Source organism: Entelurus aequoreus, linkage group LG01 (genome assembly GCF_033978785.1).
Source record: "Entelurus aequoreus isolate RoL-2023_Sb linkage group LG01, RoL_Eaeq_v1.1, whole genome shotgun sequence".
NCBI lineage: Eukaryota > Metazoa > Chordata > Actinopteri > Syngnathiformes > Syngnathidae > Entelurus > Entelurus aequoreus.
This window is the reverse complement of record NC_084731.1, coordinates 1307453-1323543: the sequence shown is the minus strand read 5'-3', so window position 1 is coordinate 1323543 and position 16091 is coordinate 1307453.

Below are 16091 nucleotides of genomic sequence, written 5' to 3'. Positions count from 1 at the left end.
CCATGTTCCCCTCTGATGGCAGCCTTATAACTGCCATGTTCCACTCTGATGGCAGCCTTATAACTGCCATGTTCCACTCTGATGGCAGCCTTATAACTGCCATGTTCCCCTCTGATGGCAGCCTTATAACTGCCATGTTCCACTCTGATGGCAGCCTTATAACTGCCATGTTCCCCTCTGATGGCAGCCTTATAACTGCCATGTTCCCCTCTGATGGCAGCCTTATAACTGCCATGTTCCACTCTGATGGCAGCCTTATAACTGCCATGTTCCACTCTGATGGCAGCCTTATAACTGCCATGTTCCACTCTGATGGCAGCCTTATAACTGCCATGTTCCCCTCTGATGGCAGCCTTATAACTGCCATGTTCCACTCTGATGGCAGCCTTATAACTGCCATGTTCCCCTCTGATGGCAGCCCTTATAACTGCCATGTTCCCCTCTGATGGCAGCCTTATAACTGCCATGTTCCACTCTGATGGCAGCCTTATAACTGCCATGTTCCACTCTGATGGCAGCCTTATAACTGCCATGTTCCCCTCTGATGGCAGCCTTATAACTGCCATGTTCCCCTCTGATGGCAGCCTTATAACTGCCATGTTCCCCTCTGATGGCAGCCTTATAACTGCCATGTTCCACTCTGATGGCAGCCTTATAACTGCCATGTTCCACTCTGATGGCAGCCTTATAACTGCCATGTTCCCCTCTGATGGCAGCCTTATAACTGCCATGTTCCACTCTGATGGCAGCCTTATAACTGCCATGTTCCCCTCTGATGGCAGCCTTATAACTGCCATGTTCCCCTCTGATGGCAACCTTATAACTGCCATGTTCCACTCTGATGGCAGCCTTATAACTGCCATGTTCCCCTCTGATGGCAACCTTATAACTGCCATGTTCCACTCTGATGGCAGCCTTATAACTGCCATGTTCCCCTCTGATGGCAGCCTTATAACTGCCATGTTCCACTCTGATGGCAGCCTTATAACTGCCATGTTCCACTCTGATGGCAGCCTTATAACTGCCATGTTCCCCTCTGATGGCAGCCTTATAACTGCCATGTTCCCCTCTGATGGCAGCCTTATAACTGCCATGTTCCACTCTGATGGCAGCCTTATAACTGCCATGTTCCACTCTGATGGCAGCCTTATAACTGCCATGTTCCACTCTGATGGCAGCCTTATAACTGCCATGTTCCACTCTGATGGCAGCCTTATAACTGCCATGTTCCCCTCTGATGGCAGCCTTATAACTGCCATGTTCCACTCTGATGGCAGCCTTATAACTGCCATGTTCCACTCTGATGGCAGCCTTATAACTGCCATGTTCCACTCTGATGGCAGCCTTATAACTGCCATGTTCCCCTCTGATGGCAGCCTTATAACTGCCATGTTCCCCTCTGATGGCAGCCTTATAACTGCCATGTTCCACTCTGATGGCAGCCTTATAACTGCCATGTTCCACTCTGATGGCAGCCTTATAACTGCCATGTTCCACTCTGATGGCAGCCTTATAACTGCCATGTTCCACTCTGATGGCAGCCTTATAACTGCCATGTTCCACTCTGATGGCAGCTTTATAACTGCCATGTTCCACTCTGATGGCAGCTTTATAACTGCCATGTTCCACTCTGATGGCAGCCTTATAACTGCCATGTTCCACTCTGATGGCAGCCTTATAACTGCCATGTTCCACTCTGATGGCAGCTTTATAACTGCCATGTTCCACTCTGATGGCAGCCTTATAACTGCCATGTTCCCCTCTGATGGCAGCCTTATAACTGCCATGTTCCACTCTGATGGCAGCCTTATAACTGCCATGTTCCCCTCTGATGGCAGCCTTATAACTGCCATGTTCCCCTCTGATGGCAGCTTTATAACTGCCATGTTCCACTCTGATGGCAGCCTTATAACTGCCATGTTCCACTCTGATGGCAGCCTTATAACTGCCATGTTCCACTCTGATGGCAGCCTTATAACTGCCATGTTCCACTCTGATGGCAGCCTTATAACTGCCATGTTCCACTCTGATGGCAGCTTTATAACTGCCATGTTCCACTCTGATGGCAGCCTTATAACTGCCATGTTCCCCTCTGATGGCAGCCTTATAACTGCCATGTTCCACTCTGATGGCAGCCTTATAACTGCCATGTTCCCCTCTGATGGCAGCCTTATAACTGCCATGTTCCCCTCTGATGGCAGCTTTATAACTGCCATGTTCCACTCTGATGGCAGCCTTATAACTGCCATGTTCCACTCTGATGGCAGCCTTATAACTGCCATGTTCCACTCTGATGGCAGCCTTATAACTGCCATGTTCCACTCTGATGGCAGCCTTACAACTGCCATGTTCCACTCTGATGGCAGCCTTATAACTGCCATGTTCCACTCTGATGGCAGCCTTATAACTGCCATGTTCCCCTCTGATGGCAGCTTTATAACTGCCATGTTCCACTCTGATGGCAGCCTTATAACTGCCATGTTCCACTCTGATGGCAGCCTTATAACTGCCATGTTCCACTCTGATGGCAGCCTTATAACTGCCATGTTCCCCTCTGATGGCAGCCTTATAACTGCCATGTTCCCCTCTGATGGCAGCTTTATAACTGCCATGTTCCACTCTGATGGCAGCCTTATAACTGCCATGTTCCACTCTGATGGCAGCCTTATAACTGCCATGTTCCCCTCTGATGGCAGCCTTATAACTGCCATGTTCCACTCTGATGGCAGCCTTATAACTGCCATGTTCCACTCTGATGGCAGCCTTATAACTGCCATGTTCCCCTCTGATGGCAGCCTTATAACTGCCATGTTCCACTCTGATGGCAGCCTTATAACTGCCATGTTCCCCTCTGATGGCAGCCTTATAACTGCCATGTTCCACTCTGATGGCAGCCTTATAACTGCCATGTTCCACTCTGATGGCAGCCTTATAACTGCCATGTTCCCCTCTGATGGCAGCCTTATAACTGCCATGTTCCACTCTGATGGCAGCCTTATAACTGCCTTGTGGCCCTCCGTGAAAACCACTTCCACTTCCCAGGTTTAAAACATAAACACAGTGTTCAGTGCAAAGTCAATTTCAACATGTTTAGCTGATTGAAAAAGCAAGTTTCCTCAGCTAGTGGGTCCATGACGATGACTTCTGTTTTGTTTGATTAGCTGTTTTACTGCCGTCTTACAGGCATCGTTTGGAAATAATTAAGGTATGTGTCCTGGGCAAAACGTTAAAGTGCATCCGGCAGTGGAGGCTCCTCTTTGGGGTCTTGGGGCACTAGGAGGTTAACCCCTTTACTACTGTCACCCCAGGTGGTCCTTGGCAAAGGCCTAGTACCTGACTGCCCCCTAGCCAGGGATACGGTGAAGACCTCAACGGTGGAGCAGGCGGAAGACGGTAGATGTATAAACCACCACAACGGCTGCGATGGCAGAAGAAGGCACCCCCACATCCATGTGGGCCCAGTTATGGGGAAATAACAACCCAAGACCTCAACGGTGGAACAGGCACAGGATGACTGCTAACCCTATGGAGCGTCACAACGGCTGGATGGCGGAAGAAGGCTGCAGCAGAAAAGGGTCCCCAGTCGTCTTGTACTCCATGCCACTAGACCCTGACCCGGATCTGTCAAGGATGGTGTGGTGACTGTCTGTGCACCAGTCTCCCCCCGTTAAACTAAGTCAAGCACAGGCATCCTCCATAAAGGGATACACCCCTACCAGGAGGACCGTCATACTCGCTTCGAGTGACCGCAGATGAATTAAGGTATGGAAATGAACAGTTACCAAATCGTTCTGTGCAAATAACTAATTTAACAATGTTTGGATCCATGGCTTATAGTCTGGTGTGGCTATATAGATAAATATATTTCTCTTCTAAAATGTAGTGGGTGTGGCTTCTATACTGGTGCGCTATATAGTCCGGAAAATAAAGGCAAATGGCTTGTTTGGGTTTCAATTCCTGTCACGTGGATAACTGCTTAAGTCCACAACATAAACAGGTTCCAGGTGTATTCAAGATGAAGTTAGATGGAGCAAATGAAGCTAATCTTGGTAGCATCTTTGAGTCCACGAGGACAAGAAAGGCTTCGCTGCTTTATGGGAATGTCGTATTGAGCCTCGGAAAAAAGAAAGCGGGGAATTAGTGCAATGTGATCGTGTGCGTTCATTGTAGCGCTTAAATTGTAACAGTGTGTAGCCCCAGGCACTAGCGTTCCCTCAACAGGCAAAGTCAACTAAAATTGGGTTATTGGAGTCCTCGGGCTGAGCAAGCGGGCCACCAGGAATCCAAAATAAAGCATTTCCCGCTAAAATAGAGCGCAGCTCCAAAAGCAGGTTACAAACCCACAAGGACTGAGTGGAGGAGCATCTTATACGTGTCATGTGGACCTCCACAACTAGCAATCATCTTAACAACTTGCTCACTCGCACAAAAGAAGGCGGTTTGGAGGTCACTTCTTGACCCCTGAGGCCAGAATTATTGCCAGCGTTGTTGTCAGAGAGAAGAGGAGATTTGAGAAGCCACATCCCCAGATGACACTCACAATACAATTCTCATAGTGGTTGGAGTCCATGTCGCCCGAGGGAAGGTCAACACTTGCTAAGTCAACTATTCCTCGTTTATCTGTGCAGCAAATTAAACATCCATTAAACGTACTTGCTACTAAATGTTCAAACAATTATTGGCCAAACAAGCTAAAGAGCATTCATACTTCTCAAAATAATGATCAAACACAAAGCATTGCTACTTCTCAATGGTACATGTATTTATAAATCACTTCTTTACAGACACATCAATGGTACATGTATTTATAAATCACTTCTTTACAGACACATCAATGGTACATGTATTTATAAATCACTTCTTTACAGACACATCAATGGTACATGTATTTATAAATCACTTCTTTACAGACACATCAATGGTACATGTATTTATAAATCACTTCTTTACAGACACGGTACAAACTAGAGGTGGGAAAAATGACCAATTCTTTGATTTTGATTTTTGATTTTTATTAAGGATCCCCATTAGCTGGTTGCCACAGCAACCCACTAGTCTTCCTGGGGTCCACAAACTCAATACAATTACAAGTAAAAGCATATAATTATAACTACACAATACAGAAACAAATAAAAGCATCAACAAGCAAACAATTTACAGTCACAGAATAATAATGATAAATATAACTACACAATACAAAACCAAACACAAATCATCAACAAGCAAACTAATTTACAAACTCAGATAAAATATTACTTTCCTTTTAAAAAGCTGTTTACTTTCAATGCCGGTGAGAATTGGAGGCAGGTTATTCCAGAGCGATAAGATCTTCCTTATGGTCTTCCCCGTCATCTTTGTTGTAGCGGTGTAGCGTGCAAGGACGGGAGTGGAAGAAGTGTCCAAAGATGGCGCTAACTGTTTTAATGACATTCACACTTTACTTCAATCAGTAACGGAGCAGCATCTCCTCATCCGTGGCTCACTAGTGCAACAACAACACCCGCAATGTGTCCCGTGACCGGAACTCTCTAATAAGTAAAGTTCTTTGGGTGAATAATGTAAAGTCACAACACCGGTATGTTTTAGTGCTTTCATGGTGAGTTTACTGACAGATATAAGTAAGAACTTTACACTACTTTATATTAGAAATGGCAACAGTGAGGATGACTTCGACTTAGACTTAGACTTCCTTGTTATTGTCATTCAAATTTGAACTTTACAGTACAAATAAGAACAAAATTTCATTGCATTAGCTCATGGTAGTGCAGGATAAAAAAGCAATAAGGTGCAGATGTAAATAAATAGATTACTGTACAGATAAATATATTGCACTTTTTCATATGTATCCACGTTTATGGATGTATGTTATATTGTCTTTTTTATTCCAGCCAGTTAATCCATTTTTGGGGGGAGTTGAGGGGATTATTATGATGCGTTCAAGAGTCTTACGGCCTGAGGGAAGAAGCTGTTACAGAACCTGGAGGTTCTGCTACGGAGGCTGCGGAACCTCTTTCTAGAGTCCAGCAGTGAAAACAGTCCTTGGTGGGGGTGGGAGGAGTCTCTGCAGATTTTCTGAGCCCTGGTCAGGCAGCGGCTTTTTTCCTGGATAGGAGGAAGAGGAGTCCTGATGATCTTTTCTACCGTCCTCACCACTCTCTGGAGAGACTTCCAGTCTGAGGCACTGCAGGTCCAGTCCAGACAGAGATGCTGTTGGTCAGCAGGTGGTCTCTATAGTGCCTCTGTAGAATGTGCTGAGAATGGGGGGAGGGAGCTGTGCTCTTTTCATCCGACGCAAAAAGTGCATGCGCTGCTGAGCTCTTTTTACAAGAGTGTAGGGACCAGGTTATATTGTCAGTTATCTGCACCCCCAGGAACTTGGTGCTGCTTACCATCTCCACTGCTGTGCCGTTGATGTAGAGTGGAGTGTGGCTGGACTGGTGCTTCCTGAAGTCAACGATGATCTCCTTGGTCTTGTTGACATTCAGGACCAGGTTGTTGGTTCTGCACCAGTCAACCAGATGTTTTACCTCCTCCCTGTAGTCCATGTCATTGTTGTCACGGATGAGGCCCACTACTGTCGTGTCGTCCGCATTTCACAATGTGGTTAGTAGTGGACCTGGCGCAGCAGTCATGGGTCATCAACGTGGACTCAGGACGCAGCCCTGGGGGGAGCCGGTGCTCAGGGAGATGGCACTGGAGGTGTTGTTGCCCACTCTCACAGATTGGGGTCTGTCTGTGAGGAAGTCAAGCAGCCAGTTGCATAGGGGGGTACTGAATCCCAGGTTTGCTCACCAAGTGCTGCGGGATGATGGTGTTGAATGCTGAGCTGAAGTCCTGAAACAACATCCGCACGTGTGTGTCCTTTCCTTCCAGATGTTCTAAGCTCAGGTGGAGTGCAGAGGAGATGGCGTCCTCTGTGGAGCGGTTAGGGCGATAAGCAAACTGGTATGGGTCGAATGTGGGGGGAAGTCTGGAGACAATATATTCCTTTACCAGCCTCTCGAAGCACTTCATTATGATGGGGGTAAGTGCCACGGGGCGGTAATCATTGAGGGAGGAGATTGTGGGTTTTTTAGGCACTGGAATGATTGTGGCCGTCTTAAAACATGATGGTACCACAGCCTGGGTCAGCGAGGTGTTGAAGATGTCTGTGAGAACCCCCGCCAGATGGTCTGCACATCCCTTAAGCACCTTTCCCAGAATGTCTTCAGGTCCCGGTGATTTCCGGGGGTTCACTCTCCTTAGGGTTTTCCGGACATCCGCTGTGTCCAGGTTGAGCGGCTGCTCATCAGGGCGAGTGAAGGATTTTCTCGCCGGAGTGGTGTTAAGTGCCTCAAACCTTGCAAAGTAGTTGTTAAGGTCATCTAGGAAGCTGATACTGTTGTCACAGGGACGGGGGGCAGCTTTATAGTCCGTGATGACCTGTATGCCCTGCCACATTCGTCTAGTGTTTGTAGGGTTCTCGAAGAAGTCCTGCACTTTCTGACTGTGAGCACGCTTTGCAACCTTAATGGCACGGTTCAGGTTAGCTCTGGCTGTTTTTAATGCTACCATGTCGCCAGACTTGAAAGTCTTGTTCCGAGCCTTCAGCATTGCACGTACCTCACTGTTCATCCAGGGTTTCTCGTTGGCCCGTGTGGGGATGTTCTTGATCACAGTGACATCCTCCATGCACTTCTGAATGTATGCGGACACAGACTCTGCATACTCCTCCACACGTGTGTGGTGATTATCGGTGGCGGCTGCCTTGAACATGTCCCAGTCTGTGGTTTCCAAGCAGTCTTGTAATGCTGACATTGCTCCCTCTGGCCAGGTCCTCACCTGCTTCATTGTAGCTTGCTTCCTGATCAACAGGGGCTTGTATGCAGGAATTAGCATCACAGATAGATGGTCTGAGGAGCCGAGGTGGGGGCGTGGTGCAGCTTTAAACGCATGTTTAACATTGCTGAATACCATGTCCAATGTGCTTCCACCCCTGGTTGCAAAATTCACATATTGATGGAAATGAGGGAACACAGTTTTCATGTTAGCTTGGTTAAAATCCCCTGCCACGATTAAAACGTAGATTGCAGTTCATTGATGGAGCAGTACAAAGCATTCAAAGCTTATTTGGTGTTCACACTGGGAGGAATGTACACTGCAGTGAAGATCATAGCACTGAATTCCTGGGGTAAATAAAATGGCCTGAATTTTATAGTTAATATTTCTACATCGTTGCACCAGTTGTTATTGATGTATATACAAACACCACCGCCCCGAGATTTACCAGAGAGAGTTCTGCTCCTGTCCGACCGAAACATAGTTAGCCCCTCGATGCTAACTGCCTCGTCCGGAATGGATGGTTTCAGCCATGTTTCTGTGAGAAATATGGCGCAGCAGTCTCTCATCTCGCCTCTTGCATATAAATCCAGCATGAATGTCCCATAACAAGAAGATAGAGAAAAAGAAGAAGCTTATCGACTACGGTGTCGGCATGGACTACAAAGGCGGACTTGTGCACATTTTCAGGATTTATGCAGATCCCATATACAGATCAGCAGATACCAGAAGGTAGAAAAAGTTGATTTTGCATAATATTGCGAAACAAAATGCCAGATAATGTCTTACCTTATACACACACCATAATAATACTCCTATGTTGAAGCACAGTACAATCCATCAGGCGGCGGCTTCATAGTTTACTGAAGTCCTACTAAAAACATTTTGACAGATTTTTGAGTGCCGTGTGTATTGTTCTATATTCTCAATTAAATATTTAAAGTTTTGGTGTTGTTTACTGCCATCATATTGCAGTCTACACGTATCTCTTGTGTGACTGCCATCTACTGGTCACACTTATCATTATACCATGTACCAAATAAAATGGCTTTGAGGTCAGTAAGCACAACCAGTATGTGGAGGGGGCGTGGTCTGCGGGCCTGCCACGGAGCGGGGTGTGTAAGGACCGACCTTGAAGCACAGTGATTGGATTACCCAGCTGGGGAAGATCATCCAATCACCTGCCATGCTTATTAGAAGCAGCCCGGCCGAGACACCGTTGTTGGGGGTTGGAGTTATGCAGCAGACGCACACTGGACACTCAGGGACTGAGTTGTGACCTGATGTGTTAGCACAATAAAAGATAGTTCAACCCAGACCCCGGGCTTCCAAGCAGATCTATTTCGGTCAGGAGAACCCACAAGAGGGAAACTTCTACACAGAATGATTCCGTACATTAGGCGCACAGGGTTATAAGGCGCACTGCCGATTTTTGAGAAAATGAAAGGATTTTAAGTGCTAAAAATACGGTACTTCTCTGGATACGCATTGACCCAAATGAGCATGAAACTTCCTGGTTGCTGCTGCCAAAGCCATCCCAAAAATGTGACAAATCAAACTTCATGTTGGCCAGAGATGACATGGCCTTCAAAATGCTCACAGATGGCGTCATGTGGATGAATATGATGATGAATGGCGGGATAGGCTGGTGTGAATGTGACGGGAGGGGGTGGGTGGTTGGCGGGAATGCGGTACGCTTGGGAACGTGACGTTTCTTTGAAGGCCAAGTTTGGCTGCTGGGAGCGTGAAGCCATTGTTTGGGTGGCTTTTCATGGCACAGCCCGCAGGTGCCCGCAGGCAACCCTGTGCCATGAAAAGCTTTCTGTGCGATGCCCGAGTGCTTATTGTTCAACATTGTTCTCCCCGAAATTAGCATAGAGGATTCCAAAATGCAAAATGTTCTGCAAATGACAGCTGCTAGGCTGAAACAAAGGAAGCAAAATGGCTTTTGGTGGTGCAGCACTTGTTATGCTAATAGACACACCCCCCCGCTGCCAAGACTTGCGCCATACAAATCACGCTAGTCGCACCGACCTGAAACAAAGCCCCACTTTTATTTGTGCCTCAATCGCATCTCACAAGCTCGAGTTAGCCTGCAATTAAATTGCACTTGCAAATGTCAACATAACTTCCTGAGAGATTGCAGCTTTTTCCACCAGGAATCTAATAATAAGTCTAATAACAATAATAATAACAATAATAATAGCGTTAATAATAATAACATTAGTAATAACAATAATAATAATAAGAAGAAGAAGAAGAAGAACAAATAAGTAACATAAAATACCAAATTAAGGCTGGAAACAAAATCTTGTTGAGGGCCACAAAAAGACTACTTAGAATGCTAATGAATTCATTCTGCTGAGACAAGCGGTGAAAGTAGTGAAAAGGATCGGGTTTCGGCGCCGCTCCACTGATCTTAATGACCAGCACCTCAGGTGAACAGGAACTGACTTCAGCAGAACCTCAAACCGCCTGACGCTTATTAGGTTGTAGTACGTTTGGTCCCTGGAGAGTTCTCTTCACCCACTCTGACAGCCTCTTGTGTCCGTGTACAGAAGAAACTACGCCATTGTCACAGTGCAGCTTTGAGACCTGAGCTGCACGCTTCAGTTTCTGCCACGTTCTCAATGTCTCTTCATGCTGTCGGCGATTGCCTCTGCGAATGCCACCCTTGCCTCTCACTGGGAAATGGAGCTGATTGGGCACATTGTCTGGTGAGCTTGGTATTCACGGAATAGAGCAGCATCGATGGCGGGCTGCCTTCCCGATTCTCTCCGTCCTCATTCCAACTCAGCCTGGGTCTGAGTCCTGTTAGCCTTCCCAGCTTCTTCCCCAGGGCCATAACCACCCTGAACAGACTTCCCCATTGACCCTCATAACTGCCTTCTCTTCGGTGCAATAACCCATTCCACCAACCACCCTATTTCATGTAGATATTCATGTACATATTCATTTCGCCCTCTGTATAGAGTGTACACTTGTTTTATGGCACTGTATGGTATGGCCTCAATCTCGTTACCCTGCGTAATGACGATAAAGCTGATTCTGATTCTGATTCTGAGAAGAGTTAGTCCATGTGTGACAGGCTCCAGCATGGGAACCGCTCAGCTGCAACAAATTGACGCTCCGCTGCAATGGGTGTTTTGCTTTAGCTGCTCACCATCGTCGGTGACAGCCGAGAGGCGTCACACCTGCTAGCTTGTGAAGGCTCCTTTTCCATGCAGCTGGTTCATGTCCCACCTCCTGGCGCCATTTTTGTTTCTCACAAAATGCACCAGCGCGTTCCTACTGTAAGACAGTGGGTAGGTAGCATCGCTGACCAAGAGCCTATTCGCTAAATCAATCAATCAATGTTTACTTATTTAGCCCTAAATCACCAGTGTCTCAAAGGGCTGCACAAGCCACAACCACATCCTCGGCTCAGATCCCACATCAGGGCAAGGAAAACTCAACCCAATGGGATGACAATGAGAAACCTTGGAGGGGACCGCAGACCCCAGGCAACCGGTGCAATTGGTGTCGAGTGTGAGAGTCCAGTCCATAGTGGATCCAACATAATATTGTGAGAGTCCAGTCCATAGTGGATCTAGCATAATATTGTGAGAGTTCAGTCCATAGTGGATCTAGCATAATATTGTGGGACTCCAGTCCATAGTGGATCTAACATAATATTGTGAGAGTCCAGTCCATAGTGGATCTAACATAATAGTGTGAGAGTCCAGTCCATAGTGGATCTAACATAATAGTGAGAGTCCAGTCCATGTTGGATCTAACATAATAGTGAGAGTCCAGTCCATAGTGGATCCAACATAATATTGTGAGATTCCAGTCCATAGTGGCTTTAGTTAATAGTGTGAGAGTCCAGTCCATAGTGGATCTAGCATAATATTGTGAGAGTCCAGTCCATAGTGGATCTAGCATAATATTGTGGGAGTCCAGTCCATAGTGGATCCAACATAATATTGTGAGAGTCCAGTCCATAGTGGATCTAGCATAATATTGTGAGAGTCCAGTCCATAGTGGATCCAACATAATATTGTGAGAGTCCAGTCCATAGTGGATCTAACATAATAGTGTGAGAGTCCAGTCCATAGTGGATCTAACATAATATTGTGAGAGTCCAGTCCATAGTGGATCTAACATAATAGTGTGAGAGTCCAGTCCATAGTGGATCTAACATAATAGTGAGAGTCCAGTCCATGTTGGATCTAACATAATAGTGAGAGTCCAGTCCATAGTGGATCCAACATAATATTGTGAGATTCCAGTCCATAGTGGCTCTAGTTAATAGTGTGAGAGTCCAGTCCATAGTGGATCTAACATAATAGTGAGAGTCCAGTCCATAGTGGATCCAACATAATAGTGAGAGTCCAGTCCATAGTGGATCTAGTTAATAGTGTGAGAGTCCAGTCCATAGTGGATCTAACATAATAGTGAGAGTCCAGTCCATAGTGGATCTAACATAACAGTGAGAGTCCAGTCCATAGTGGGGCCAGCAGGAGATCATCTTGAGTGGAGACAGGTCAGCAGCGCAGAGACGTCCCCAACTGATGCACAGATGAGTGGTCCACCCTGGGTCCTGACTTTGGACAGCTAGCGCGACTTCTGTGGTCACTGAATCTGTGCCCCCCCTCCACGAAGGAGGGGGGGGGCACAATTAAATGTAGAGACAAGTTCCCCATATGACAAATAAGTCTTACTTTTCAGTTTGTGCTACCTATGTTAGTCCCTTAGCTGGCCTCACCTCTAGTTTATGCCCCCTGGCCTTTGACTTCCTTCTGCCACGTATAGCAGTGGTGTGCCAGCAAGACCTTCTCTGCTGGCCTAACATAACCACAAATCATCATCATAATTAAAGATAAAAGTCGTTTTTAATTTACTTTCCCTAAATATGTAAAAGTATTCATTTTGACTTCCTGTCATATTATGCTCCTTCCAGTGTTGTTGTTTTTGGGTTAGAGTTTTTATCCAATCAGAATTCAGCTAGCTTATGTTGTACCAGATCTGCCTGCAGAATCAACAATGTGTTTGCACTGTAAGTGAACTGGCACATACAGTTGATAGACAATTGCAATTGCCAATCAGATCACAAGTTGTTGACAGTAGCCTAGCTAGGTACCCTGATGTTAACGAGACTGTGATTGGATACTTACTTGTCACTCCAAAGTGAGTATCCAATCACAAGTTGCAACTTAGCAGAAAACAGGAAGTGTTGACGCACAAAGAAGGAGAACAAAACATTGATTAGGTGGCAGATTTATATTTGCAAGGCCATTTTCAAGAAGGATATTTCAAGAGAAACTATATCTTGTCGGCGATGAAATGGGGAAATGCTCGCCGTTTCCACTCGAATCAACCGACTACGAGGGGTCGAATGGGTGCTACAAATTGTGAGTTTAAATATTTTATTCCTTTATTTTTTTCACATTCAATATGTTTTTTGCAATTTTTATTTTGACAGTACCACGTAAGATGTTTTAATTGTTGATGCGTTTTAATAGTAGTGCATAAGTATGTTCCTGTATAGTATTTCTCCAGCAATGGTCATGTGGTGACATCAATGATGGTATTTTCAGAGGTAATCATTGAAGTCGGACATCACTTAAAGCCTACGTGGGAAACGCTCGGCCCGCCACTGAAGTATGCCGTATTGTTCACCTTGTGATCCCCACTATCGCCTACAGCCTTCAAAACATGACACGTACAGAAACTTCACTCTCATTGTTGTCAAAACATACAACCAAACACTGCAGCTCTGTTAGGTAAGAGAATGCAATGTATACAAATAGAAGAATCCATGTTATGGTTGCCAAAAAAAACAAAAACACCTTTGTTACAATCTGTATTTGGTGTTTTTGGTGTGTACCCCAAGATGAGGAGTCAGCAGGGAAGTGCACCAACAAGCAACCAGGCGCAGGAAGCATCGGGAAAACTTGGCAGCACATTCAGGTACAAAGCAAAAAGTGTCACAATTTAACAAACTGGTTGACCCGAAAGCAGACAAGAGGACAGATGCAAAGTCCAAAGGTTTTAATTGAAACAAAGGAGGGATGAGGGAGAGGAGTTGTCAGCTGGAGTGGAGGTGTTTGGCAGGCAGGCTTCTAGGAGGTAGGCACTGAAGGTAGAGGAAAACAAGGGTAAGTCGATCATCAAAAATGCTAGGAAAACTGTCTAGAAGCGTCACCACGTGGAGAACTGTGAAAAGATCTGGCAGCGCCGTGTGAGAAGACCAGGGGCCGTACTTATCAAGCTTCTTAGAATGACTCCTAAGAAGTCTGCTAAGAGTTGACTTAAGAGTAAATAAATTATTGGCTGAAAGCTGCACTTAAAAGTTAGTTATCAAGCGTCTTACTCACACTTTCAGCGAAGTGTAGGACTGAATCTTAAGTGTCACACTCAGAGCTGAATTACGACATTACTATGTGCCGTAAACGCAATTTTAGGTGACGTCATTTCTGTGTCCATAGAAATGACCAATCACGGAAGGGAATCCCTTGTCTAAGAATAAAGAAATATCTTGGAAATATTTAAGTAGACAATGGGAGTGTATATTTTGACAATAAACTACAAAATAATGAAAGCACTGGATAAAAAAAACAGATAAGCAAGCAGTGCATTTAAAAACAAGAAGGCAGAGAAATTAGATAAAAGCTGTGCTAAAAAGGTGGGTTTTTAGTCCCTTCTTAAAATGGTCGACCGACTGTGGTGCTCTAAGATGGTCGGGGAGAGCGTTCCAAAGTTCGGGAGCGGTCGAGCATAAAGCCCGGCGGCCCATAGATTGTAACTTTGTCCTGATGGGTTTGAGGAGGTTAGTGTTTGAGGAGCGGAGGCTGCGGGTAGGGGGTTGAGGGGAAACTAGGTCCTTGAGGTAGGAGGGGGCGTTGCCGTAGATGCATTGGTGAGTGAGCAGGTTGATCTTAAATTGGGTCCGGGATGCAATAGGAAGCCAGTGGAGTGATTTGAGGATAGGTGTGATATGATCACGCTTGCGCACTCTCGTCAGGATCCTTGCTGCGCTGTTTTGAATGTACTGGAGCTTTTTGATGCTCTTTTTGGGGACCCTGACGAGGAGTGCTTTTTTTTTTTAGCTTAATGCTAAAAAGCCAGGTTACTATCACATTCTGTAACAGACAAATAATTTCATGTAGGCTAACATTACCTACCTGCTACCTCTGTCTTTTTCTCGTTTCTCCTCTTCTTTTCTCTTTTTTCTTCCCTGGGCACCTGACAGTTTTGGCCGTTTTGACATCTTGTGTTGATTTTTTGATGTGGTAAGAGTCATGATACAGGAAGGGAGGGGGCGCACCGTGCGGGGGAGGGAGGGGGGGGGGGGCGTAATGTTGTAACAAATAATATTTCTATTAAATAGGCTTTACTTTGCATTTTAATTAACGTGGGATTATTTTTTGTATTTAGAAATAATAGTACCAACTTTTTTTTTTTTTTTTTTTTTGGCCAACATTTGTGGCACTGGCGTGGCGCCCCCTGATGGACGGCGCCCTTAGCATTTGCCTATACGGCCTATGCCACGGGCCGGCCCTGCTGATCGTCAACATGCTCTTCAGAGCAGACATCGAGGCAAATGTCCCCAAAACTGCGGAAGACATTTCCTTTCATAATCTTCTCCACAGTTCAGAAAATATTGGTTTGATTGCAAAGAACCCTTGAAATTGCAACAAATGCACCAGTACTGAGATGACTAGAACTGAAGCATGTCTACTTGCAAGTTTACTCCCGTAAACACTGCATGACGCCATGTCTGTATTTGGGTCAGTTTGCATTCACATTGGAGTCCGGACACATTTTGTTTGTAAGTTGAACGACTACATAGAAAGATCAGATTTGACAAAAAAAAAATGGAAATTGGACAACGTAGCCTTAATGCTACTGCTGTCTGGCTCGACCTCGCAAAGGTAAGAGTGAAAAGGTGGGCTGGACTTTCAGTATAGTAATGGGGGCGTTATTGATGGAACAGATTTGATCAGGGGTGTCCAAACTTTTTCCACTGAGGGCCGCACACGGAAAAATTAAAGCATGAGGGGGCCACTTTGAAATTTTTCATTTTCAAACCATAACAAAATATATGGATTTTTTGTTTTGTTTTTACCTTTAGGGCTCCCGGGGACCATAAGTCTCCGTCATTAACATGTTAAAAATAAGTCAAATTATTATTTTAATTTTTAATGTAACGCTTACAGTAAATCTCTATATCAACTTCAGGTTGATATAAAGTAAATTTAAAAAAAAGCATTTCTGTCAAAGACAACTTT